Source organism: Pleurodeles waltl, chromosome 7 (assembly GCF_031143425.1).
Source record: "Pleurodeles waltl isolate 20211129_DDA chromosome 7, aPleWal1.hap1.20221129, whole genome shotgun sequence".
In the NCBI taxonomy this organism is placed as follows: domain Eukaryota; kingdom Metazoa; phylum Chordata; class Amphibia; order Caudata; family Salamandridae; genus Pleurodeles; species Pleurodeles waltl.
Genome location: NC_090446.1, coordinates 1,112,935,646 through 1,112,963,339, shown reverse-complemented (window position 1 = coordinate 1,112,963,339; position 27,694 = coordinate 1,112,935,646).

Below are 27,694 nucleotides of genomic sequence, written 5' to 3'. Positions count from 1 at the left end.
ATCATTGTAAAAGCTGCTACTAAGCTTGTGGTTAAAAACTGACTGGATATTACATTGAGATGAGGAGAAGAACCCAGGAGCATGGTATACTTTACCAAAATGCAATGTGGTAGTAAATGTTTAGCCTTTGAAGCAAGTAGCAGTGTGCTGCAGTCTTGGGTCTATTACTTGTACCTCAGGGAGTATGTGAACACTCTGAAACAGGCTTGAAGGAAGAAAGACCAAAGGCATGCTCCAAGGATAGTTTCCCTGTACTGTTTCCAGTCACGTATTTAGAGCTGTTTATCAGCCAGAATTGCATCTCAATAGCTGAACGAGCTCCTGAGCCTGCATTGTACTTTGTGCAGGCAGCGGGGCAGGAGCCAACATTGAGAGGCAGTTGGCCACCCTAACTACAGGGGGCAGACTGGCACAGCTCTTGAGCCTAGCACTCTCCTAGTCCCTGTTACTGAGGGTGGTAACATAAACAGGAAGGAAGCAACAGTGTATCTGCCCCTTCAGAGCTATGTAAAGGCAGCTATGAACGAACAGCAGCTAGAAAAAAGAAATAGTGCTGCTGGGCTAAGTATGAGAGGCTTACTGCATCATATTAGTAGGTGCTTGTGTAAAGTCTAATACAGAGGGTTGGAATCAATGCCTCCAACTCCCTGGACTCTTCCCGATTGTCCCCACTCACCAGTCCAGTCATGCTCATAATACGTGTCCTTGGTTTAGCTGTAACTTGCTTACTTGGCATGCTGGTTCTTTAGTGGATCCTTAGGCAGAAGGATGGAGGAGGGATGCCGATGAGCGGCCTCTGGCTGCAACACAATTCTTTCTTGGTCAATGCCATATTTGAAGGGCGTCCTCCACACCGACGGGTGCTGCGGGAAGACAGCCCGTGTAATCTGGATACAAAATCGACAAAAGTAGAGAGCATGTGTCAGAAGCGAGCTGGCTCTACTCATCATACAAGCTGGTACATACAAGGCACGCATTAATATGCCTGTTTTGCATCCTCGCCATAGTCTTCTTAAAGTGCTTTGGAACAACATACCCACTGTGGCCATGCCTTTGTGATTCCTTATGAATCCCTATCCTGAATTCTGATACCATATGAATCCTGCAAACCAATGCATATTGAATACTGATGCATGAAGCACGCCATTATAAGACCTGACATACCTCAGAAGTTTAGACATAGCCTTGGCAACATCTCCAATGTGTTTAGAACTTCAAAGTATAATTGCAGACCGTGAGGCCTCCAACAGCCAATAATCTACTTGCAATGAAAATCCCACACACCCACCAACAGACTCAAGCAGACATTTCAGCAAATCTTACATACTCAAGGAGTAAGATTCAGGGAGCCGTAGGCACAGATAAACTGGACTGTAAATGCAGCATGATAGTTTACCAGTAGCTGAGATTTTACAAGCATTCCATCAATCCTTTTGTGCTTCACTAGAAAGCTGATGCCTGTCTGACATTTTTGTACAGTTTTCACAGCTTACAAACCATTTCACAACCTCAACTAATCCTCGCCATAGTGAACTCAGCTCTGAAGCCAATTGGTGAGGTTGGAGGAGGGGGTGGTGGTTACAATATTGCATGTGAAATATCGACTGCACATATCTAAGATTTCTATATTGTCAAGGTAAGTAGATGTGGAGTTAAGAACAGTACATCTAACTTCCCTTTATGCATCTACCTTGAAGATATAATGGTAGCCAATACTGTAAAGTCAGTATTTCTGAAGGTGGATATTTAACCTGTGATATTGTGTCATACCTCCTGAGGAGCTCAGGAAAATCGCTGAGAAATCCTATGTTCTAAAGTAGGAACCAAGCAGGGCCTTGCAAGTGTACACACATACCATTTCGTACCAAGAATGACTGTGAAATCAAGACCTTGATGGGTCATTGCATGCATGATTATTGCAAATTCTAATAGCCAGTTGTGAAGGAGAGTTCTGTTTTATTAAAGACAAGGGATAAGAGTATTATGCAGCCTCTTTTCTCATTGTTTATTTCCACAGCACATAATGTGACTATAAATCCCATAATCCTGTATACTAAAAATGAAGGGTAATCATAAATGAAATACATGAACCCACAATAAATAGGGCAGCCACATGTGTAAATTCCTCTTTTATTGAGGCCCCGCACAAAAAGTTTTTTCATTGTCCATGTGTAAACCTAAATAATAATAACAAGAAAATCCCATCAGCAACCACATATGTTCCTCTTGTTTCCTGTTTTACTCCAAATCCTTTCCCTGGAACAAACATCTGTTCCCCAAAGAGATTCAATCATCTCAGCTCATCGCTCAGTTGGATGCGGCTTGCACTAAAATCAATGGAAACACTCATTAAAAACAATCCCACAGGTGGGCAAACAACAGTGATGGGATATTACCTCCCTTGTCTTTAACAAAATCAGGGTTTGGATTTAGAACTGGCTAGGAGAATCTGCAATTTTCTTACAAGATGGGTGGCCCATATTATGCAGTGTTCAAAGCATATTAATAACTCTTTCTGAAACATGCTCACCTGGTTTACAATGAAATGTTTTAAGTGCTGACACCCAAGACCAATCTGCTACTTTTAAAATGTCTTCTCACCTGGTGCTAGCTGAAAAAGTACAGCTAAATATGCCTCAAAGTGCCCTGTGTCCACACCTGCCATACCCATCACACACTTATCCCATCTACTCAAAATAGTGGAAGATACTGGTGTGAATGGTCTTTGCAAGGTTATCAACAATTGCAAGTCAGCAGTCTTTAATGCCCAGCTTAACTCTACATATTGCTTGAGACACAATAACATACATAGCTTAGGATGTGAAGGAAAATATGGAAACTCCACCATTGTGAAAGCATTTTTTGGTACGTCTTGTAACATCAAACTGAACACTCTCTAGAGAAAAATGCATTGCAGAAATATTCAATGCCCTAACATAGGAGACCCTCTCAAAGGAAACCAAACACAGCAACATTACCAATTTGACTAACTACAACTTCGGAAATAACCTTTCATTATCTCATGTTTGAAACAGTTGCAGAACCAAATTCACATCCCACTTAGTGGAGTATCTAGACTTCAGAGGAAAGATGTATCTTACCTCTTTAATAATATACACATCAATTGGTGTTCCCCAACTGGTTTCCTGTCAACTTCCCCATGACCAGCAGGTATCGCTGATCTATACCGGCAATGCAAAGAAATTCAGAACCTCTACAATATCTGCTGAAATGGGAACCAAACCATGTTCCAGACAGCAACCATTCCATGCCTCCCATGCTGATCTATAAGCTTTGACTGTAGCCCTAGCCAGGATGCAACGATAAGGTCAGAAGCCGATTCTGAAAGTACTAGTATGTCTGAGCAGACCCTGAAAGATGCCAAGCCATAAACACCAACTTCCTCTGCGCTAGATGGTTGTGACTGAATCCACACCAGCTCCTCAACAGATTGAGAAACACTATAAGGTGAATTGGACAATCTTTGGACAGTTCCAGCAAAACAGGTACTAGTGTTGAGTCTTCCAAACTGGGTTACTACCACTAGAGACAGCCCTTGCCTGAAAATCTGGACCAAACGCCTGTAGATCATAACAAATGGAGGAAACACAATGTTTCACGCAGGCTAGTCCTGAAGAAAAGCATCTGTCACCAATGCCATTGGTCTCCAATTGAAAAAGCTCCCCAACTGAGTTATTAGCAAAGAGGTCTATTCTTAGGAGCCACTGCACTCAGTTCAAGACTTTGAACATCCACACATATCAGCTCCATTGCCTGCTGTCGTCCAGGTTCCAATAAGAATACCTCCTGTTGGATGCAAAATTCCCACAGAGCTTTGGACAATTCTACCAGTGGTTTTGACCATGTTCCATGCAAATTGTTCATATATCTTACAGAGTTAAAGTTGTTCATCCAAAGATGTACTGCACACCTTGTCTTGCCCTTTACGGTTGTTTTAATAGCAAATGAACCTGAAAGAATCCTCTAAACAATTTAAATGTATAGATCGCCCCTCTAGGCCAACCCTCTCCCACTCGAGAAGGTGTCACACCGTGCGCCCCCTCCCTGACTTGCATTTGATTCTAAGGCAATATCTTGGAACATCGAGAAGATGGTCGTTTCATGCCTCCACGTAGGCCATCCACTAGACTACTTCCTCCCTTCACCTCTGTCCAGAGGAACCACCTCTGAATAACTCAAGCCTCTCTGAATGTGCCTGATTTTTAGCCTCTGCAATGCGCTCTAATAAAAGGGTCCTCGGAAGATCGACTGAATAGAAAATGACTGTATACGCACTAACATTGCCAGCTCTTTCAGGGATGTCTGTGTCTAGTCGCCCTTCAGTTCTTTTTTAATTTCAACTTCGAATCTGGAAGGAGGAAGGTTCCCTTTTCTGAATCTATCAAAAAGCCTAAGAAATGTATTCTTCTTGATGGAACTAAATTTGAGTTTTCTACATTTATCTACAAAATTCAAACTCTGGATCAAATTCACTGCCTCCAAAAAGCCCCTCCCCCTCCGTGACTTCTCAGTGGTAGGTAACCTGCTACATTGCTTCTAGGCCGCACACACTCTGTAAACAGCACGACTTTTTAAACACGAAGTATTTCAATAACAGCCAAATTAAATACAATGGTGCGAGCCCGCCTACGCTTCGATAAACAAAGAACTCGAAACTGAATATGGGTCAGACAATCCATGCCAAATTCAATCAATATACGTAAGTAGCAGAAGCTTTCAACACGCCCACCAGCCACGATTCTGTGCATCATAGTAAGTAACACCTCAGAGTTTAAAGCCAAAAATCTCCCGTGCATTCCCCTGATTGGCCGCACACAATGTAACAGTCCTAAAGAAATAAGAACACAGCAAGAACTTGTGAGACAAATTACGTAAACGCATAGATACAAGTACTGAGTCAGTTTAAGCACAACTCCGGAGAAAGCAGGCTCAGCATTCAAAGGCAATGCAGCAGCCCTCCCCTTTCACACCACAATGCTCTCGCCAAAACAGACCTACATTCAGTAAATACACACAGAATCCAGCACAAACGTATCTCGAGCAACAAGAAAAGAGGACTGCCCTAGTTATAGTGTGTTCATATATTTCTTTTATGTTTACACTTCCTGACTGGTATACAGCATTGTGGAATTTGTAGTTGTGTTTAAGTGCTATGTAGATAAACAGTGAGAAAAGAGAATGCGTAACATGAGCCTCCCATCCTGTATTATAATTATCTAAACAAACTTGTACATGACCGGCAAGAGTATGACCTGGAAAGGTCAGCGTTGAACCACATATCTGTCAGGCCTGCCCAATAATGTATAAAATGGTCTCCGTTTTAAGTGGTTCGAATTGGTGGTTATACACTTTGCAATTTTAGATAGAGTTCCAGGCCTTCACATCAAAAGTCCTGAAAATTGATTGAGGAATCCACTTTATTCACAAATGCAAGTTGTATCTGGTGCTAGGTTTTAACAGTAGCACTTTAGGTGTAGTTCAGTCGTCAAGTGTGTTGTAGGCGCAAAGGTAAACGACATTTGGGAAATTAAGTAATGCATAATAAAAAAAGTATAACGTAACTCATAATTAAAACAAATTGCTGCTGTAAAATAGCGGTTGAAGTTACGGTTACCATGTCCTGCTGTCCCAGACAGCAGGACAATTTCAAAATGTATGGGTATGAAAATGCCCTGTAAGTCCTCCTAAAGTAACAACAAGCATTACCAAAGCCAATGGGTCTCAGCTTTAAAGGTAGAGTTTGCTTTGACATTTTTTTGACCATTGCATGTAAATTAATGTATCAAGATGTATGTGCACAAATGGCAAGCAATCTTGCAATAGGTTTGCTATTAAAGGAAACCGCATTCTAGGACGGCCTAAAATCAGAGAAATTGGTTGTGATCTCCCAATCTATTTCAAATAACATCATCTTAGAAAGGTAAATCACAAAGAGCATCACCTATGCTTCTACCAAGTCTATGAATAGTAAGAAGACAAGGGAAAGACGGGTACAAACCAGTGCAGCAGTGAAAAAAGAAACTCTGACCACTCCCCCACCACCATCAATGAACACCCCAGTGGATTGTCTTCAGGAATTAAACCAGTGGCTCCCAACCTTTTGACTTCTGTGGATTCCTACTTTATCATCACTGGAACCCGGGGACTCCCTCTGAATCAATATTGGAATCTGGGGGCCCTTACTGAGTCATTAGTGGAAGCCAGGGACCCTGGCAGACATTGTCGATGATTTGAACAGCAAAACAATACACAAACATTACAGAAACAAGCATTGCAGCAAACACATACACAAATGATTACATATTTTGGTTTTATTTGTAAACAAATGAAATAAAAAAATAAAAACATTCATTTTAATAGTAAAGTTGGAGCTTTTCTAAATTCAATTGAAGTCACACATCGTTCACACTGTGTTCTGGTTGATGCACCTGCACTGCTCCCACAAACCAATCTGAGGATAATAATTACATTTGTAGCCTCCAATTTTAAATACCTTGACATTTACAGTATGTTTTATATTTTTTAATTGTACATTTAACTACTTTATTTATATACACTTTATTAATCTGTTAATATTAGTTAATTTTCTAAGAAGTCACCGACCCCCTGAGGAGGCTTTATGGACCCCCAGGGGTCCTGGGACCACAGGTTGGGAACCACTGATCTAAACTTTACAACTCAGCCCATGTAACTATGTGAGCGAAGAAAGAAGCCCTGAACCACAGGTCTCAGGTCATCCAATGCCCTTGCCCAGACATTTCAAGAAAGAGTTTGCTGAATATAGTTGAGAGAAAAGAAGGGTTCTTCCCTCATGCACTTTTCTCAATAGGACACTGACAGACACTGTCAGACCTCTTTCGACCAGCACATTCTTTATGCCCATCAGTGCCATTTTCCTGGCCAGAGTTCCAGGGCTCAGATCAGGACTAAAAAAAAAATGTTCTTCCCTGGCATCTTTTTCTGAAAGGCAGCATGCAAAATCTTGACCCTCGTCATGTCACCACTGGTCCTTGAATTTTTTGCTGACCTTGGCAAGCGCCGATACACCTTCACAATCCCTTCTGTGATCACAGCATTTTGCACCACCAACAAATCAGTCAGCACCCTTGCATCACATCCTGGGAGGGCCTCAAGATCAATCTCAGGAGGGACACAAAGCACCAGAACAAGAGTGCTCATCTGCACTTTGTTCAGCATCTCAAATCACTCCTCCAGTTTGAGCCGCATCAGTTGCACTCCTCTGGAAAAATCCCACCTCTTTCAATCTTTTATTGTTCACAGTCAGTTGGTTGCTCAGGTACTTACACTGAGTCACAGTTGCCACCCTTGTCTGCTCCACTGCCAAGACCCTTCCCATTAGATAACATTATATATTCCAGATGGGGACCCTGAGTGGGTTGATCTTCTTTCCTAGGTCTGAGTGGAGGGCATTAATTGATTGGAATAAAGGTCCTGATTTATACTTTGGCGGATGGGATACTCCATCACAAACGTGACGGATATTCTGTTCACCATATTACAAAATGCTTGAGGATATAAGGTAATTGAAATATGGCAGACGGGATATCTATCACGTTCGTGACAGAGGTTCCCATTTGCCAAAGTATAAATCAGACCCAAAGTTCTCTCACCAAATATCATTTGTATGTCCTCCACAGTTTCCTCAGCTGTAAAGAAACATGTAGTGTAAAAGATTCCTCCTTTCCTTTTCATTTCCATGCCATGTGGGCACAGGAATTCAAGTGAAAAGGCAATGAAAGGCCTCAAAATCTGCAGACACTCCACAGAGACACACAGGGCTTTGACACCAGGCCCAACAGGGGGCCGTACACCAAGCAAAAGCCTCTTCAGGGTCGCTTCTCGACATCCAGTGATACCAATACAGCAGGAGAACTGGTCCATTAGTCTTGGGAAAAATCCTGTCTCACCAGTGCATCTGACATCCAATGCACCCCTCCATTGGCGCTACTTAGGGAAGTTGCAGCTTCGATTATGTGGTAGTCCCATAAGGCTTATGTGTTCTGTGTTACTCTCTTAGTTCACATCATCTACCAATGCACCCCAAAAAGCTCCCTGCCTCTCACACAGGGAAGTGATCTTACAGGACTGCCACCAATAGCTCAGGAACAATTTGCTGTCCACCACTTCTCAGCAGTAAGGCCAGAAGACGGCATTGAACGGTGGGTGTAAAAGCAGTGTATACACATCCGACGGGTCGTGGGTCCATTTTAGTTCCCTGTCTGGATACAGGAGTGTAGCTTAGCTTCGGCTTGCAGGCATGTGCCCTTTTACCTAGATAACATGCTCTGATTTTATTAATTTTTATGCCATTTTAGAACAGTTTGCATTTTAGAGGAAATGTTTTTATTTCATAATCAGTTGCCATTCCATGAAAGCGTCATTATCAGTGTTATACCTGTTAGATTTTCATAATGTTCTTTTGCTTTACGTCTGACAAAGAACAGAATGTGAATATATCAGGCATTTGTTATGATACTACCAATACAAGTTTGCACACACAATTTAGGTACATACCCACATCAGGATTTTTGCACGAACAATAACATGTGCCCTACAAAATCACCTTGTGAGACCAAGGCCATTAGAGGGGGTTCCACCCAGAATATTCCATCTATACTGCACGCCATTTTGCAGCAGACCTCAGCCATTGTGTCTGTACGGATCCTGACCTGGAGACTGGAGGCGACCTTGTCCTAAGGTAACAAGGGTTGGGGCGCTTCACATGTACACAGCATCGGCAGATTAGGTTTATTGCGCTTTGCTCTGTTTAGGGTACAAAATACGCTTTAGGGAGGAGTTTTCATATTCAGGTTTTTCTTTCAAGAATTTTGGGTTGTTCATATTTACATCGCTAATTTTCACAATCCTGATTTTATTATTCATCATTATCCTGATCATTGCAGCTCATGCATGTTATCGGAGATTGCAATCTTTTCAATAAATGTGCTGAAAATTACCCTGCATCTTCTTTCTTGCCTGTGTAAGAGACTTAGGTGGTCATTACAACCCTGGCGGTCGGTGTTAAAGTGGCGGTAAGACCTCCAACAGGCCGATGGTAAAAAAATTGAATCACGACCGTGGCGGAAACCGCCAACAAAGACAGCCACTTTAACACTCCGACCGCCGCGGCGGTACAAACAAACAGCATGGCGGTCACCGCTAACAGATTGGCGGGAGACAATGTACCGCCCACAGTATCACAACCTACCAATCCGCCACCTTTTCTGGGGCGGATTCACTGCGAACAAAAACACGGTGGAAACAGGACTTCGAAGGGAAAACGCTCACCTCTACACACCCCAAAAGGAACAAGGACGCCATGGAACCCGAGCTCCACATTTTACCAGCTATTATCTTCTTGCTCCTCTACCAGGAGCACGAACGCCAGCGGCGAAGACCGCAGTGAGTACTGTACCTACGACACGGGGGGGAGGGAAAAAACAGTGACACACACACGCAACACCCCCATCCCCACCCTCACCCACGACAACACACACACTAATACATATTTATACATTACAGTTACACCCCCCAAACCCCTAGAAGAATGCAAAGACAAACGGAAATGAGCTAAACGATTGTAATATATAAAAAATCTGTAGTCAAATAATATACATACACTATTTACAAATATATACACCAAGAATTTTAGTCCAAGGGATTCCACCCTTAAAGTCCGTGGACCACTGGGCCCACACTGCATGGGCGAGGCCCACACTCAATACCCGAACATGACGGAAAGAACACTGCAGGGGCATCAGATAGAAATAAAACAGGCACCTCAGGGGGAAGGGAAAGGGCGGGCACCTCAGCCGGTTGAGTGCACAACGCCAAATCCACGAGGGGGCCCCATGCCCACTGTTCAATCCTGGGGATTGCAAAGCCAAAGTCTCTCAAGTCTCTGCAGTGGGTGGGTTGCCCACTGGTGCATCCTGGGGAGTGCAAAGCCACAGTCTCTCAAGTCTCTACAGTGGGTGGGTTGCCCACTGTTCAATCCTGGGGAGTGCAAAAGCCACAGTCTCTCAAGTGGATAACAGACTCCACTTGTTCTGGAGCGGGCTTTGTGCCCAGAGTGCTTCATCCTGCCAAGGACAGAGGTAGTGGATGTATCTCTCCACTGGTTCTGGAGGGGGCTTTGTGCCCAGAGTGCTTCATCCTGCCAAGGACAGAGGTAGTGGATGTCAATCTCCACTGGTTCTGGAGGGGGCTTTGTGCCCAGAGTGCTTCATCCTCCCAAGGACAGAGGTAGTGGATGTCAATCTCCACTGGTTCTGGAGGGGGATTGGTACCCAGAGTGCTTCATCCTGCTTGTGGCGGCCTCAGTAGCGTCAGAGCTTTTTGCGCTCATGGGCCTGCGGTGCTTGTGGCGGCGGTGTCCTTGGCAGCATTGCTTGTGGCGACGGTGTCTTTGGCAGCGCTTCAGCTGCTGGCAGTCCTGTCTGGGCCAGCGGGGCTGCTGGCGGTCGCCTCCTGGGCAGCGGGGCTGATGGCGGTCACCTCCTGGGCAGCGGGGCTGCTGCTGGCGGTCCTGTCTGGGCCAGCGGGGCTGCTGGCAGTCGCCTGCTGGGCAGCGGGGCTGATGCTGGCGGTCCTGTCTGGGCCACCGGGGCTGCTGACGGTCACCTCCTGTGCAGCGGGGCTGATGCTGGCTGTCCTGTCTGGGCCAGCGGGGCTGCTGGCGACACCTCCTGGGCAGCGGGGCTGATGGCGGTCGCCTCCTGGGCAGCAGGGCTGCTGCTGGCGGTCCTGTCTGGGCCAGCGGGGCTGCTGGCGGTCGCCTCCTGGTCAGCGGGGCTGATAGCGGTCGCCTCCTGGGCAGCGGGGCTGCTGCTGGCGGTCCTGGCTGGGCCAGCGGGGCTGATGGCAGTCTTCTCTGCCGTGCTGATCTTCCCAGACTTGCAGGGTTTCTTGTGCCCCTTCCCCACCTTGGAAGGTGTCGCAGCTGACTCCACACTCCCACCTTTACCCCTGGGAGCGGCTTTGGTGGCTGGTGTCTTCCCCCTCTCCCGCCGGGCACTGGCTAACTTTTGATGCTTGACAGGTGGGGGACTATCCATGCTGTGGCTCCTTGTCACACTGGCTGCCCTGCTGCCTGGTGTACTCCAGAATCCGGTGACTACTGACACCACTGATCCAGCATACGTTGTGGCTGAAGTGCTGTGTTGGGACCTGGAGAGTTGGGCCCTAAGAGACTGACGGAGTGGGGGAGGTGAGGGAAAGAGGTCAAGGACAGGAAAGGTTTCTTGGAAACACTGGGACGGGTAGCTGGAGGGGGTTTGGGAGTGGAGGAAGAGGTTGTGGTTGTAGGAGTTGTACGTTTGGTGACTTTGGGTGAAGGTGCATGCGCTGGAGGCTGTCGTGAGGTGGATGGCTGTTGGGTGGGTGTGTGCCTGCGTTTCTGTACCTTGGGAGGTGGCATCACAGACACACTGGGAGAGGACACAGGGGATGTGTGAATGGTAGTGGGGGTGGTGACTGCACGTGAGCGGGGTGTGGTGGTGGGTGTGCTGGTGAGGGAAGTAGTGGCTGTAGATGTAGTGCATGCAGGTGTGAGTGGAGACGAGACTGGGAGGGAGGAGGGAGACGAGGAGGAGGGGGACACAGTGGAGGCAATGGATGGTGCTATGTCTGCATGTGTGTGCTGCTTGCGTGAGTGCCTGTGGGATGTGTGGTGCTTATGTTTTCCTGCGCCACCCTTGTGTGTTGAGGTGTGTGCATGCTGGTCTGATGGTGTGCTTGGGATAGGCTGAGGTTCAGGGGATTGGGTCTGGGTGAAGGAAGTTGGAGGGGGAGGCTAGAGACAGGGATAATGGCTGCCATCAGTGCTGAGGCCAGAGTCTGAAAAGCTCGCTGAAGGGCTGCCTGACCAGAATGAATGCCCTCCAGGAATGCATTGGTTTGTTGCAACTGCCTCTCTACACCCTGGATGGCATTCAAAATGGTAGACTGCCCAACAGTGAGGGACCTGAGGAGATCAATGGCCTCCTCACTGAGGGCAGCAGGAGTGACTGGGGCAGGTCCTGAGGTGCCTGGGGGGAAGGAGATGCCCACCCTCCTGGGTGAGCGGGCATGGGGCAAAGGCTGAGGGGCTGCTGGGAGGGCGGTGCTGGTAGGGGGGGTGGCGGCTGTACCTGTAGATGCGAGGGCACAGGTGGGCCCGCCACCACAAGGGAGCTCCCATCAAAGGACGAGTCCGTATCACTGGTGTCAGCTCCTGTCCCCGCCGTGGAGCTCCCCTCGCCCTCCGTCCCACTGGTGAAATCAGACTCCGTAGTGTCGCCCTCCAGGGCCATGTGGGATGCAGCTCCCTCCTGCTCCGGTGCCACTGCTCCTCTGCCTGGTGATGCTAATGCACACAAGAACAGGGAGACCACAAAAAGGGGGGGAAGACAGAAGAAAGACATGTTGAGTGCATGCATTACCGCTACCATTGGCGGACACGACAGACACAGAAGCCCCCTGCACTACGCCGCGCACTTGGGGTCCACTATTCAATCCCTGCGACATGGCCTACAAGGCTATGGCCGACATCTGCACACATGGATGTCACAGGAGCCTGACTAGGTGTAGTTGGAACTGTACCCAGGTGGGGTGGGGTGCCACAGGGTCTGCCTGAAAAGGGGACCTAACTAGCACACTCGCCCTGGCCTAGGGAAACCCAGCAGCCCACCTCCCCCACCCAGACACCTCCACTGCGCGCTGAATCATCAGAATGAGTGTACTCACCCCCTTGTTGCTGCTGTGATGCCCTCAAGCGCCCATCCAACTCCGGGTTCGCCACCGCTAGGATCCTGAACATCAGGGGGATCATGGTGTGACGGGCACCCCTCCCACGTTGGGAGGCCATCCCCAGCTGGGCCTCCGCCGTCTTCTTGCTCCAGCGGCGAATGTCCTCCCATCTTTTCCAGCAGTGGGTGCTCCATCTGTGGTAGACTCCCAGGGTCCGGACGTCCTTGGCGATGGCACACCAGATGTCCTTCTTCTGGTGGGCGCTTGTAGGAAAGTACCATCTTGCCTGGCATGTTACCCCCATATTTCACTGTATATATGTTGTTTTAGTCTATGTGTCACTGGGACCCTGCCAGGCAGGGCCCCAGTGCTCATAAGTGTGCCCTGTATGTGTTCCCTTTGTGATGACTAACTGTCTCACCTCCTACAGCGCTGACCTACATGAATTGTACAGGGGAAAAAGATAAGTTATAAACAACTGCACCGTCACACTCATTGGCCCGCATCCCTATCCTTGCCATGTGGCACATGCACTCACCATCATTTCATGCACGCCTCATTCTCCCTCCCCCTATCTTTCATCCACACCACTCCACACAGGCATTGCCCATACAGCATGCTTCCAATGTACTTACCTGTTTGTCTAGAGGACTGTAGAGTAGCGTGTACTGGGGGAGGACCCCATCCACAAGCTTCTTCAACTCCTCTGTGCTGAAGGCAGGGGCCCATTCCCCAAACGCACGAGCCATTGTCTCTTCCAGACTGAAGTCACAGCAGCACTTGCAGTGTAGGTCCTCTCCTGTCGAAGATCAGGTATCGAGTGATTGAACACATAGAAAATGGCGGTCACGTCCGCGGCGGTGCGTACCGTCACCGCCGGCAAACATCGTCATTGGTTCCTGGGACCCATAGGGTCCAATGTTAACCAAAGCAGAATTGCGCCGCGGTCTCAGACCACCTACCGCGACGGTGTACAACGCCAGCACAGTTACCTCACATCCCATTGTCCCACTTTACAGGTCAGGCAGCCGCCATTTCAGGTGCCCACATGGCTTTATTTTTAACTGCGTCACACATATCTAGGTCTTGCCTCAACACTCATCCAGGCAAAAATAGGGTTATGAATGGTGTTCTATGTAAGCTGTGTTTACGTACGTCTGAGTTGTTTGACTCTGTGCTCGCTGTTGTCCTTCATAGGCACTGTCCGCTGGGACATGTGAGGAGAAGGCGGCATCCTCCGATGTACAGACCGCTGGTGGACCTGTTGACAATGGAGGAAAGACATGTAATCATCACCTACAGGCTTGATTGTGCCACAATCCTGGAACTGTGTGCCCAGTTGGAGCCAGACCTGATGTCAGCTATCCGCCATCCCACAGGAATACCCCCTCAAGTGCAGGTGCTGTCAGTACTCCATTTCCTAGCAAGTGGGTCTTTTCAAACTACAGTGGCCATAGCATCAGGGATGTCCCAGCCTATGTTTTCCAACGTTTTGTCCAGAGTGTTGTCTGCCCTGCTAAAACACATGAGGAGCTACATCGTTTTCCCTCAGGTGGAGGATTTGCCTTCAGTGAAAGGTGACTTCTATGCCCTAGGACATATCCCCAACATCATAGGTGCCATTGATAGGACACATGTGGCCTTGGTCCCCCCGCAGGAGTGAACAGGTGTACAGAAACCGGAAGGGTTACCATTCCATGAATGTGCAGATGGTGTGTTTGGCCGACCAGTACATCTCCCATGTTAATGCCAAATTCCCTGGCTCAGTGCATGACGCTTACATCCTGCGGAATAGCAGCATCCCAGAGGCACCGTGTGTGGCTATTAGGTGAGGACATGGACCCTATACAGTGTGGATAGTTGTCTGGGTCTGGGGTTGTCCCTAAGGGTTAGTGTGTGTCTAACAGTTGTCCGTCGACATTTTCAGGTGACTCTGGTTACCCCAACCTGTCATGGCTACTGACCCCAGTGAGGAATCCCAGGACAAGGGCAGAGGAACGCTACAATGAGGCCCATGGGCGAACTAAGAGGATTATAGAGCGGTCCTTCGGCCTCCTGAAGGCCAGGTTCCTGTGCCTCCATATGACAGGTGGTTCCCTCTTCTACTCACCAAAGAAGGTGTGCCAGATCATCGTGGCCTGCTGTATGCTTCACAATTTGGCTTTGCGACGACAGGTGCCTTTTCTGCAGGATGATGGTCCAGATGGAGGTGTTGTGGCAGCTGTGGAGCCTGTGGACAGTGAAGACGACGAAGCAGAAGAAGAGGACATTGACAACAGGAATTCTGTGATCCTGCAATACTTCCAGTGAGACACAGGTAAGAAGACAAACCTGCCTACTACATGTACTTTAACACTACTACCTCTCTACTGTCTGTAATTTTCACCCAGTGTATGGTCACTGAGTTGTCACTTTCCCTTACGATTTCACAGATGTGGGTCCCACTGTGTGACATCTGCTTTGTTTCCTCATGGACTAGAGCTGTGTGACATAGGTATGTTGACATTACAATTGAAAGAGCATTTTGTCACTGTAATTGCTAATACACTATTTCGAAATCACAGACAGACTCCAGATTGCTTTGTGCTTTAAGGGTGTTTATTTAAGTGCTCAATATTGGAAGGGGTTGTAAGATGGTGAGGGGTGATGGTGGAGGAATGTCCATGGCAGAGTCCAGTCTATTAGTCTCACCGGTGCATTGTCCAAAGGGGCATAGGAAGTGGAGCTGGGGCAGTTTGAGGATGGACAGGGTGACAAACTGGGACAAATGGATGACATTCAGGGCGGTCTCATTTTTTGGCAGGGGTCTTGGCATCATTCTCTGTCTTTGTCCTGGATCTCAGGGACCGTTTGCAGGGTGGTTCTCCATCTGCAGGGGTTGGGGTGCTGGTGTGGTGGTCCTGTGGCGGTGCCTCCTGTCCACTAGCGCCGGCGGAGGTGTTGGGCAGTTCATCGTCCAGGCTAGTGTCAGGGGCCCCTTGTTGTGTCACAGTGTCCATCCTGGTGTTGAGGACTTCCTTCAGCACCCCTACGATGGTGCCCAGGGTAGAACTGATGGATCTGAGTTCCTCCCTGAAGCCCAAATACTGTTCCTCCTGCAGCCGCTGGGTCTCCTGAAACTTGGCCAGCACCGTTGCCATCGTCTCTTGGGAATGATGGTAGGCTACCATGATGTTGGAGAGGGCCTTGTGGAGTGTGGGTTCCCTGGGCCTGTCCTCCCCCTGTCGCACAGCAGCCCTCCCAGTTCCCCTGTTTCCCTGGGCCTCTGTCCCCTGAACTGTGTGCCCACTGCCACTGCCCCCAGGTCCCTGTTGTTGTTGGGGTGGTGGGTTAGCCTGGGTTCCCTGTAGTAGTGGGCACACTGCTGCTTGACGTGTCCTGGGGACAGAGGTATGGGCCCGCTGGGTGGGTGCTGTGCTGGTGTTTCCAGAGAGCAAGCTCTTTAGTGGCCTGTGCCAGTGTGAGGGGAACCTACTGTCCCGAGGTCCCAGATGGGCCGGGCTGGTCATCTAGATTTGGTTGGACAGAGCTGCTGTCATCACTGTGGGCCTCTTCTATGGGTGGAGTGGACATGTCTGGACCCTCCTGTGCGGTTACGTTGGGTAGGGGTCCTGCAAGGGTGTCAAAGCAAGATTATTGCATCTGTGTCTACCATGGTGTGCAAAGGGTGGTTGACCGTGTACCCCAGTGCTTGCATTCCTGTGTCGGACCTTGTGTTATGATGGTTTAGGGGGGTGTATGGGTATGTGCAGTGGCCATGCATTGGTGATGGGTGTCCATGCCTTGTTGTTGCATGCAGGGCTTGGTGTTGGGATTTGTGGTTTGTGATATTGGGACATGTGTGAGGAGTAGGAGTGATGGGGGTGAGGGTGGGGGTATGTGATGGCATGCAGGTAGGGTGGGGGATAAGGTAGTTAAGATTTGACTTAACAGAGTCCATTCCTCTTGCTACTCCTTCGAGGCCCTCAGGATGCAGAATAGCCAAGACTTGCTCTTCCCATGTTGTTAGTTGTGCGGGAGGAGGTGGGGGTCCGCCGCCAGTCCTCTGAACCGCAAGGTGGTGTCTGGATACCACGGAACGCACCTTCCCCCATCGGTCGTTCCACCTCTTCCTGATGTCATCCCTATTTCTTGGGTACTGTCCCACTGCGTTGACCCTGTCCACTATTCTTCGCCATAGCTCCATCTTCCTAGCTATGGAGGTGTGCTGCACCTGTGATCCGAATAGCTGTGGCTCTACCCGGATGATTTCCTCCACCATGACCCTGAGCTCCTCCTCAGAGAACCCGGGGTGTCTTTGCCGTGCCATGGGGTGGTGTGAGTGATGTGTGGGTTGGTGTGTGTTGTGATATGTGGGGTGATATTTAGTGGTGTGTTGTGTGAGGTGCGTGGATGTTATGTGGGTGATGGTATTGTGTGCCTGTGGATGCTATTGTTCTTTCTGGTGGTGTCTCTCTCTGGCCTTCTTTCGGAATTTGTGGTCGTAGGGGTTTGTGGGTGATGTGGGTGGGTGTTTTATATTGTATTGGGTGTGTGGGAGTGATGTATGTATGTGTATCAGGTGTGTGTATTCGGAATTGCCCAATGTGGATGTGTTTTGTATATGTGTGTGTATTTTGAGCGTGGCGGTGTGTACCACCAATGGAATACCGCGGTTGAAAGACCGCCGGGTGGATTCGTGGGTCGTGATAGTGTGGGCGTATTTCTGTTGGCTTGACGGTGGAGGTTTTGTTTTCGCCAGTTTATCACTGACCTTTGGTGTGGCGGACTTGTGTAGGTGTCTCAATTTTGGTGGTCTCCGAGCTGTGGGTCATAATGACCGTGGCGGAATTCCACGGCCGCGGCGGTGTGTTGGTGGTCTTCTGCACGGCGGTAAGCGGCTTTTACCACCAATGTTGGAATGACGGCCTAAATGCTAATGCGAGAAAAGGGTAAGACTTATTCCACCGTGATTTCCCTGAGTGGTTTTCAGAGTCCATGAACTAGACTGCCAGAAATCACCTTTACTGTTTGGGTTTGGTGAGGAGCTGCTAGAAAGCCGGGACGGTTGGGCCAACAGTTGTCAACTGAGTAGGAGTGACTCAGTCACCTACAAACAAAGGTGCTTCTGTCCCTAATCCAGCAGTCTCGTCGAGATACGAGAGTCCTTAAGACACATGCTACCCAAAATGTCCTAATGAGGCCCTCTCCTCTGCTTCCTGTTACCCAGTGGCCAAATGAATGCTCAAATGGGGATTCGGTCAGGAGCATGAAGAGATCATGGCCTTTTTGGGTTCTAGATGGCCTCACTTCCTGACTATCCTCTTTTGCCTCAGAACCAAGCAGTGAGAGAAATGCATTTCCCTTCTCTCTGATGAACCTGCATCCCCGGGCCTGCAAGTCCATATCATGTTCAAGACTTGCTGCCTCACCTAGAAACATCAACTATTAGTACATCAGCCTACCCAGCTGAAAATATTATCACTGTAAGGATGGGGGTGTAATGCAGTTAGTCAGAACATCTTCAGAGTCAAAATCACGAAATAAATAAAAGATCAGAAAGAAAGCATATCTTTCTTTTTATTATATATAACTGTAATCTAGAATAACATGCCTCCAATATGAGGCTTTTCACACTATTCCTGAAGTTCAAAAAGACTCCAAATCCATATCCTTTCAAATAAACTTTCATGTGCCGTCAATCAGGTCCGCCAAGCTCACCAGAGATACAAACCAGCTAATAATTTCCTTTCGGCATTCCAGTTTGTCTTCTGAACTGAATGTAGCAATGAAACCACCACCCGCAAAATACATGTCGGTGTCATCTCATGTCTGTTAACCTTCTTGGAATTTAGTAACACTTGACATTACACAAATCTTGGACATCTCCAAGTGCCTCAGGGTCAGGTTTTGAATGGGCTTGTTTCCTTCTTGCCTAATCGAAAACCATTGTTTAGGAGTGGGAGTCCGACATTCAAAACCGGCTTGAACACAACTCCAGTGCTGTTTAATCGTTACATGGCGCTGCTGAGAATTTTGATGGCGGAATCAAGAGAAGCATCCATCAGTATGCCGAGCTACTTTCTCTCTTATACTGCCTTCCATACTCATCCTTCCCTGTAAATCTCCCCCCGCCTCCTTTCAGTCCTCCTTTCAGTCTCTGTCGATACCTAGACGACCCTACCACCTCCACATATTCTTAGCCTCTCCATCCTTGCTACTATATGCTGATATTCTGCTGGTCTACATCTATTTGTTTATGCATTCCTACCCTATCAGTCTACCGCCTTCACTTTCCCCGCGTTGCCTTCCCTCATCCTGGTCCACCCCCTTTGCTCCTTACCTTTGATACTGACCAATTCTCTACATGCTCATGCGCCCTCCTGCTGTTAGGTAATGTATTAAGTGGTGTTTAAATGTTAAATGTCTCTTTTATCGTTCATGAGTTCTATGTTTGACAAAGTTTTAATTTCTTTTTTATGTCACCCTCGAGTTGAGGGTAGAGGAGACTTTAAAAGAATGTATAAGAACATAAACAAAGAAACTCCTGCTGGCGACACTGCCCTCCTCTCCCTCTCCACATCATCAATCCTAAATCGTATGCCCACTACCCATACACAACTGAAAATGTGTTTTTTTCAGGTTTCACTCCATAAATATGAACACATATATGCATTTTCTTTAGGAAGGTAAATGGACAGTTCCAAAAGAACGCTGGGCTCATGAAAGCACGGAGGTACCTCAAAAGTGATAGTCATGAAATGTCTTTAACCCCTTCGCTGCCGGGCCTTTTCCCCGCAAGTGCCAGGACTTTTTTCGGCTATTTGAGACAGTTCGCACTTAGGCCCTCATAACATTTTGTCCACATAAGCTACCCATGCCAAATTTCTGCCCTTCCATTCCAACATCCTAGGGATTCTAGAGGTAACCAGAGTTTGTGGGTTCCCCTGGAGGATACCAAGAAATTAGCACAAATACAGCAAAGATTTCATTTAAAAAAAAAGAAAATGGGAAAAAAAGGCTGCAGAAGAAAGCTTGTGTTTATTTCCCTGAAAATGGCATCAACAAAGGGTTTGCGGTGCTAACATCACCATCTTCCCAGCTTTCAGGAACAGGCAGACTTGAACCAGAAAAAAACATTTTCCAACATAATTTTGGCATTTTACTGTGACATACCACATTATTACTATTTTTTGTGCTTTTAGCCTCCTTCCAGTTAGTAGCAGAAATGGGTGTGAAACCAATCCTGGATCCTGGACAGCTAAAGATTTCTGAAAATTAGACAAAATTCTGAATTCAGCAAGGGGTCTTTTGTGTAGATCCTAAAAGGTTTTCCTACAGAAAATAACAGCAGAAGTAAAAAAAATATTGAAATTGAGGTGAAAAAACAGCCATTTCCTCCATGTTTTATGTATCTTTTTCCTGCGATGTCAGATTTTTAAAAGCAATAAACCGTTACATCTGCTGGACTCTTCTGGTTGCGGGGATATATAGGGCTTGTAGGTTCATCAAGAACCCTAGGCACCCAGAGCCAATAAAGGAGCTGCATCTTGCAATGGGTTTTCATTAGAATATCAAGTACAAAGCAATTCATTTGGTGAAATATAAAGAGTGAAAAATAGGTATCAAGGAAACCATTATATTTCCAAAATGGGTACAAGATAAGATGTTGAGAAGCAGTGGTTATTTGCACATCTGTGAATTCCGGGCTCCCGATTCTAGCATGTGAATTACAGGGCATTTCTCAAATAGTCGTCTTTTTTACACACTGTCTTACATTTGGAGGGAAAAAATGTAGAGAAAGACAAGGGACAATAACACTTGTTCTCCTATTCTGTATTCCCCCAAGTTTTCCAATAAAAATGGTACCTCACTTGCGTGGGTAGGCCTAATGCCCGCGACAGGAAACGCAACATGGACACATCACATTTTTACATTGAAATGTGGCGTGTTTTGTGGAAAGTGCCTCGCTGTGCATTTTGGCCTTTAGTTCAGCCGGCACCTAGGGAAACCTACCAAACCTGTGCATTTTTAAAAACTTGACACGTAGTGTAATCCAGGATGGGGTGACTTGTGGGGCTCTCAATAGGTTCTGTTTCCAAGAATCCTTTGCAAACCTCAAAATCTGGCAACAAAAACACTTTTTCCTCACATTTCGGTGATAGAAAGTTCTGGAATCTGAGAGGAGCCACAATTTACTTCCACTTAGCATTCCCCGAAGTCTCCTGATAAAAATGGTACCTCACTTGTGTGGGTAGGCCTAGTGCCCACGACAGGAAATGCCCCAAAACACAACGTGGACACATCACATTTTCCCAAACAAAACGGACATGTTTTTTGCAGAGTACCTAGCTGTGGATTTTGACCTGTAGCTCAGCCGGCACCTAGGGAAACCTAGCAAACTTATACATTTTTTTAAACTAGACACCTAGGGGAATTCAGAAAGGGGTAACTTGTGTGGCTCTCGCCAGGGTCTGTTACCCAGAATCCTTTGCAAACCTCAATATTTAGCAAAAAAAACACTTTTTCCTCACATTTATGTGATAGAAAGTTCTGGAATCTGAGAGGAGCCACAAATTTCCTTCCACCCAGCATTCCCTTAAGTCTCCCGATAAAAATGGTACCTCACTTGTGTGGGTAGGCCTAGTGCCCGCGACAGGAAACGCTCCAAAACACAACATGGACAAATCACATTTTTACATTGACAACTGAGGTGTTTTTTGGAAAGTGCCTATCTGTGGATTTTGATCTCTAGCTCAGCTGGCACCTAAGAAAACCTACCAAAACCTGTGCATTTTTGAAAACTAGACACCCAAGGGAACCCAGGATGGGGTAACTTGTAGCGGTCTCACCAGGTTCTGTTACCCAGAATCCTTTGCAAACCTCAACATTTGGCAAAAAAAAAAAAAATCCTCACATTTCGGTGATAGAAAGTTCTGGAATCTAAGAGGAGCCACACATTTCCTTCCATCCAGCATTCCCCCAAGTGTCCCAATAAAAATGGTACCTCACTTGTATGGGTAGGCCTAGTGCCCGCGACAGGGAATGCCCCAAAACACAATGTGGACACATCACATTTTCCCAAAGAAAACAGACCTGTTTTTTCCAAAGTGCCTAGCTGTGGATTTTGGCCTCTAGCTTATCCGGCACCTAGGAAAACCTAGCAACCCTGGACATTTCTGAAAACTGGACACCTAGAGCAACCCAGAATGGTGTAACTTTGGTGCTCTCACCAGGTTCTGTTACCCAGAATCCTTAGCAAACCTCATAATTTGGCAAAAAAACACTTTTTCCTCACATTTCGGTGCTGCAAAGTTCTGAAATCTGAGGGGAGCCACAAACGTCCTTCTACCCAGCGGTCCCCCAGGTCTCCCAAGAAAAATGGTTCCTTACTTGCGTGGGTAGGCCTAGTGCCCACGACAGGAAATGCCCCAAAGCACTATGTGAACACATCAAAATGATCAAATACAAAACTACCTGTTTTTGCGGGGGAAGGGGGTACCTGCGTTTTTGGTCCTGGGTTAGCAGCCATCTAGGGAAACCTACCAAACCCAAACATTTCTGAAACCTAGACACCCAAGGGAGTACAGGGAGGTGTGAGTTGAGTGGATACCCCAGTGTTTTCTTACCCAGAATCCTCAGCAAACCTCAAATTTAGCTAAAAAATCAAATTTTCCCCAAATTTCTATGTGGGATCACTGCACCGGCACAAATTTCCTACCACCCAACATTCGCCTCAGTCTCCCAGTAAAAATGATACCTCACTTGTGTAGGTAGGCCAAGTGACTGTGACAGGAAAGAGCCAAAAACATGTCGAAAATGAGGGGGAACCAAAGCAGCTCCAAAATGGCAGTTTGGAAAAAAACGTTTTTAGACTGACAAGTGGGGCAGACATTTTATCAGTATAGGTGCGACAATGCTGGGTGGTAGGAATGTTGTGGATTCTTACAGGTTCCAGAAGGTCCCATCACAAAAATGTGGGAAAAAAGTGTGATTTCAAGCGAAGTTGGAGGTTTGCAGGGCATTGTGGGTAAGAAATGGTACAAGGTGCATGTGAAGCACACCACGCTGGACTCACCCAGATGTTTAGTTTTCAGATGTGTCTAGGTCTTGTAGATTTTTCTACATGGCAGCGTCCCAAAGTCCAAAAAGTGCAGCCCTCACCATTTCAAGTAGGACAATTTTGAGAGTTACACAAGCTCTGATGGCCCAAATGTAAAACCAAAACCCCAAATAATCAAATGTCCTCTTGCTTGCCACTGGGATAAGATCTTTTAGTGTGCGGGGGGAGAGCTGAAAGACTCTTAAGCTCTTCAGTTGGGGTGCAGGGTATAACCATGCCCATACTGTTTGGTAGCCACCACCCCACATTTTTTATTTTTTTTAAATTCCATGGCATCTAGTGGGCTTTCTGCCCCCCTCGGGAGTGGATCGGGGGTAATTGCCCCATCTGCCCACCGGAGGGCAGAACAACTTTGTCCCCATTTATTTGGGGTGGGGGTATGGCCATACCCCTACCCTCTTTTTAAAAAAAAAAAAAACTTGGGAGCAGATGGGCCTTACAAAAATAGGCTGATCTGCCCCCAAGGGGGGCAGAAATGGCCAACAATAATGTGCCCCCATGGGGAGCGACCCTTGCCTAAGGGGCTGTCCCCCAAAACAAAACATACACACCAATCCCTGGTGCCTAAGTGGTTTCTGCCCCCCCCCCGGGGGACAGATCAGCCTAATATAAATAGGCCGATCTGCGGGCAGAAATGGCCTAAAATACATTTGCCCCCGGGGAGCGACCCTTGCCTAAGGTGTTGCGCCACATCTGTAAAGAAATTTAAAAAACAAAATCCCTGGTGCCCAGAGGTTTCTGCCCCCCTTGGGAGCAGATCAGCCTAATTAAAATAGTCCAATCTTCCCCCTAGGGGAGGCAGAAATGGCCTAAAATAAATCACCCCCCAGGGGAGCAGCCCTTGCCTAACGGGTCACTCCTCTCCTGACATTTTTTTGTCCCTGGCATCTAGAGGTTTCTGCCCCCCCTGGTGTCAGATCGGCCTAATTACTATAGGCCAACCTGCCCCTGGGGGGGCAGAAAAGGCCATAAATAAAATGCCCCCAGTGGAGCGACCCTTGCCAAAGGAGTCGCTCCCCTTAATTGTTTACATAAAAAAAAACATCCCTGGTGTCTAGTGGGCATTTCTTCAGCCCGATTGCTTCATGATCGGGCTGCAGAAATGTTCAAAGAGACATGAAAGGAAAGGCCTTTCCTTTCCTTTTATGCCTCTGCCTGCCCTGGGAGGCGACCTCTAATGTCATCAGACGTTACTGGGGGAGGTGAAAGGGCGTTTCATCCCCTGACCGGAGGGGTGTGGGTGGGAGGCCCACGGGGTAGCGCTAGCCCTCCCCGTGGGCTGGGTGCAGGATGAGCTAGTCTCATCCTCGGCACACGGCAACCGTGGCCGAGGATGAGACCAGCTCATACAAGACACTGGAGGGGTTAAAAACATAGCTAAAGTGAAATCGGATTTAAATCAAAAACACCTAAGACTACTGAGCAAGTCATAAAGTAAGACTGGTCTCTGGCTCAGAAATATTGTTGAAAAACACTGCCATATAGCATGCACAGACTTTGGTATGAACTTACAAATGTCACCATGCAGTGCATTTTGCCACAGTCACTACAAGAGCCTATAAATGGTGCAGGCACTCGGTCTCCTCCCTTGTTTTTGGGTTTCTATACTTGTAAACATACAAAGTTTGCAAAATAGATTGCCACTATATAAAACAATTTGGTCCCAATGGGAAATCAACTTATAATGATCCATTTTAGGATCAGCCTAGTTAACCCACTGGTTAACTTTACTTTAAGTGGCTGGATTTAGCTTTTTCATCAAGAGTACTTCCCGCACACAAGGTATTTCCCTCTATTGCCAGTGTTTTTGTTTTTACTTTATAATTATTTTAGTGTTGCCTTTGTGTTTAGAGCCTGATGTGACAGTAGGGCACTTCTGATGTAAGCACAGGGCACATTCCAGCTTCATCATTTCCTTTCTCTTGCTAGTACTGCTGTAAGTTCCTTTTGGAGTGGCCTTTCTATCTGACTGCTGCTATTTCACAGCATAGGAGATTGTCCATTTGAAACAGTTCTGTATTGAGTTATCTTCATTTCCTATACATGCAACAAAGTGTAATTATATCTATTCTAATATGATACACAAACTGAGAGCTTTGATATTACAAGATATGAATTCATAACCAGACACTTTTGCCAAATTGTTTATTTTGGACTCGGTTACACCAATGGCTTTTTATTAAACTTTGCCCCAATGAAGAAAAAAGTCCTTTCTCTTAATTTTCTGCACACTTGTAACACTATTTATTAAACATAGGTGAGGTGTAATTTGTGGTTTAGTATCCAGTATTTTTTACTGTGACCCTTAGGGGTCTTATGAGTGCATCAGCATCGGAAAATGGAATTACAGTAATGTCCATGGAGCGCTAAGATAATTCATTTACAATACATTCGAAGACAGTTATGTACACATTCATGAGCAACGTACACAGCTCATTAAAGTGGAATCAGTGATACCCTTGCTTACTACAGAGATAGTTCAATTGGTTGATTCTGAGTGATGTAGCCCTTGTCCTTCTGGTGCTGTGTATTCTATGAATTACCAGAATTCTTTGTGTCTTAATGTATCTGTTAAATAAACTGTATGAAATGTCACACACTACAATAATAAGAGTGCGTGAACTCATGGCGCAGTCTGAAAACGTTGTGTAGAACACAGCCTTTTGGAGGGCAACAGTAATACGAACAGCAGCTCACACAAACTCAGACTATAAGTGGCATAGAGTGGTGCAAAGTGGAGTTGGGTAGAGTGATGAAGTGTACAGCAGAGTATAGTGCTGTAAAGTGCAGTGGCATAGAGTGGAGTTAGGCAGTAGAGTGGTATAGGGTGCAGTGGGATAGAGTGTATTGGTGCAGAATGCAGTAGCACAGAGTAGAGTAGTGTAGAGTATAGTGGCAGCCAGTGCAGTGTTGTAGAGTAGAGTGCAGTGGTGTATAGACAGTTATTTAGAGTTCATTGGTGGAGAGTGCAGTGGTTTAGAGTGCAGTGGGACGGAGTAGATTAGAGTGCCATACAGTGTATTGATGTTGAGTGCAGGGTCATAGAGTTGAGTTTTACAGAGTAAAGTGCACTATCATAGAGTGTATTAGCATAGACTGTAGTGGCATACAGTGCAGTGTTGCAGAGTGACATAGAGTGGTGAGGACTAGATTGGTGTTGCCTAGACTGGAGTGGTATAGCGTGCAGAGGCGCAGAGCACAGTGGTGTAGAGAGGCGTAAAATTAATTGGCATAGAGTGGAGTGGTACAGAGTAGACAAGAGAGGCATAGTGTGGAGTAACAGAGTGCAGTGGCATAGAGTGGAGTGGAGAAGAGTGGAGAAGAGTTCAGTGTCCCACAGTGCAGTGGCATGGAATGGTGTAAAGTGGAGTGACACAGAGTAGGGTGCAGTGGTGTGGAGTGGTGCAGAGCAAAGTGGAGTAGAGTGGAGTATGCATGGTCTGGTAACACACTGCCATTACAGACTTCACATTTTTGATTGAAATGACCATTACATTTGCACAGACATACAGTTTTTTAAATAAAACTATACAGTGCACAGATGATGATGTATGGAAATTGCATCACCTAATGCAATGACTTCTTTTAATCATATAAAGGTATTTGTTTCCAGCACAGTTCCGAATTAACAAAAATGTGCTTATTTTGTACTCCTAATTCTGATATATTCTAAAGTTTATTTCAATGTTGTCATGTGATAGAACAAACTCTTTCCTAACCTCGGTATCCAGCAAGATTGTTGCATAGATCCGCCTACTTTGAAGTCAGAGAAAGAAAAGTAAACGCTAAGTTCCCACCGAAGACAGAGCCTGACATTTGACTTGTTCTTTGAATGCACAGCAAACGTGATGAGATAAGAACAAGATTTACAGGCCTGTTTACAGAAAGGGAGTACTCGGAAGGATACTGTAAATAAGGTTTGGGCAAGGGAAGGGACGAATTCAAGCTGCATAGCCTAACACAAGTAAAGCCAGCAAATTGAAAGCAACAAAATGTGACTTACAAACCGCAAAGCCAATGGCAAGCTACGGGTGGAATGCATTTCCAAGTAAGCTCCATTCATGTACTTAAAGTGACAGCTGTAGGATACTTTGTGGGGAAAGTCCAGTATTTTAGTTCAGTCCATATCTTGCAAAGGTTTCGCCACAACAACCACCCAGGTAGTATGACAAGAAGACCTGGAGTGGTCTCCATGTTGCAGGAAAGGTCTGTATACCCATTCTATCAGTTTGCCACCAGTCCCTATTGTGTAGAGCTTCTGGCACACCTCATGTAGGGTTAGTGCTAGGTGGCAGACATGAAATAGGGCATTTAATGATTGTTTAAGGTGGTTGTAAGGAGTTGACCGGGATGACGATGGTAATCTGCCACAAGGGTTTGGAAATTTAGTAGCTTGCCGTCCAGAAACAAATCCCCCAATTTTAAGACACCTGCAGCATGCCACTGATTGAGTTGCTCTGAGCACAGCCGTCCTGTGCGAGTTGGAAGGCTTAAGGTAGTGCAGGAGCACAGGGTTTCTTCGTGTCAGTGAGCTTACAGGTTCCTAGCAAGGCAAGAGAAATCTGTGCGTGATAACCCTGGATGGTGATCGGTAAAATGGTCAGTAGGAAACAATGAGCAGTGTAGGAAGCTCTCCTTAAGTCTTTACAGATAAACCCCAACTCGTGCAAGGGAGTGGGCAGAAAGCCAGCAAGCCACCCATTGGACCTGTGCAGCTGAATAATAGCATTCTAAATCCAGAAGGCCTAATCCACCCGTAGCCACGGGTAGCTTTAGAGTGGAAAGACCTACTCAATGACACCCCAACCATCAAATCAGATG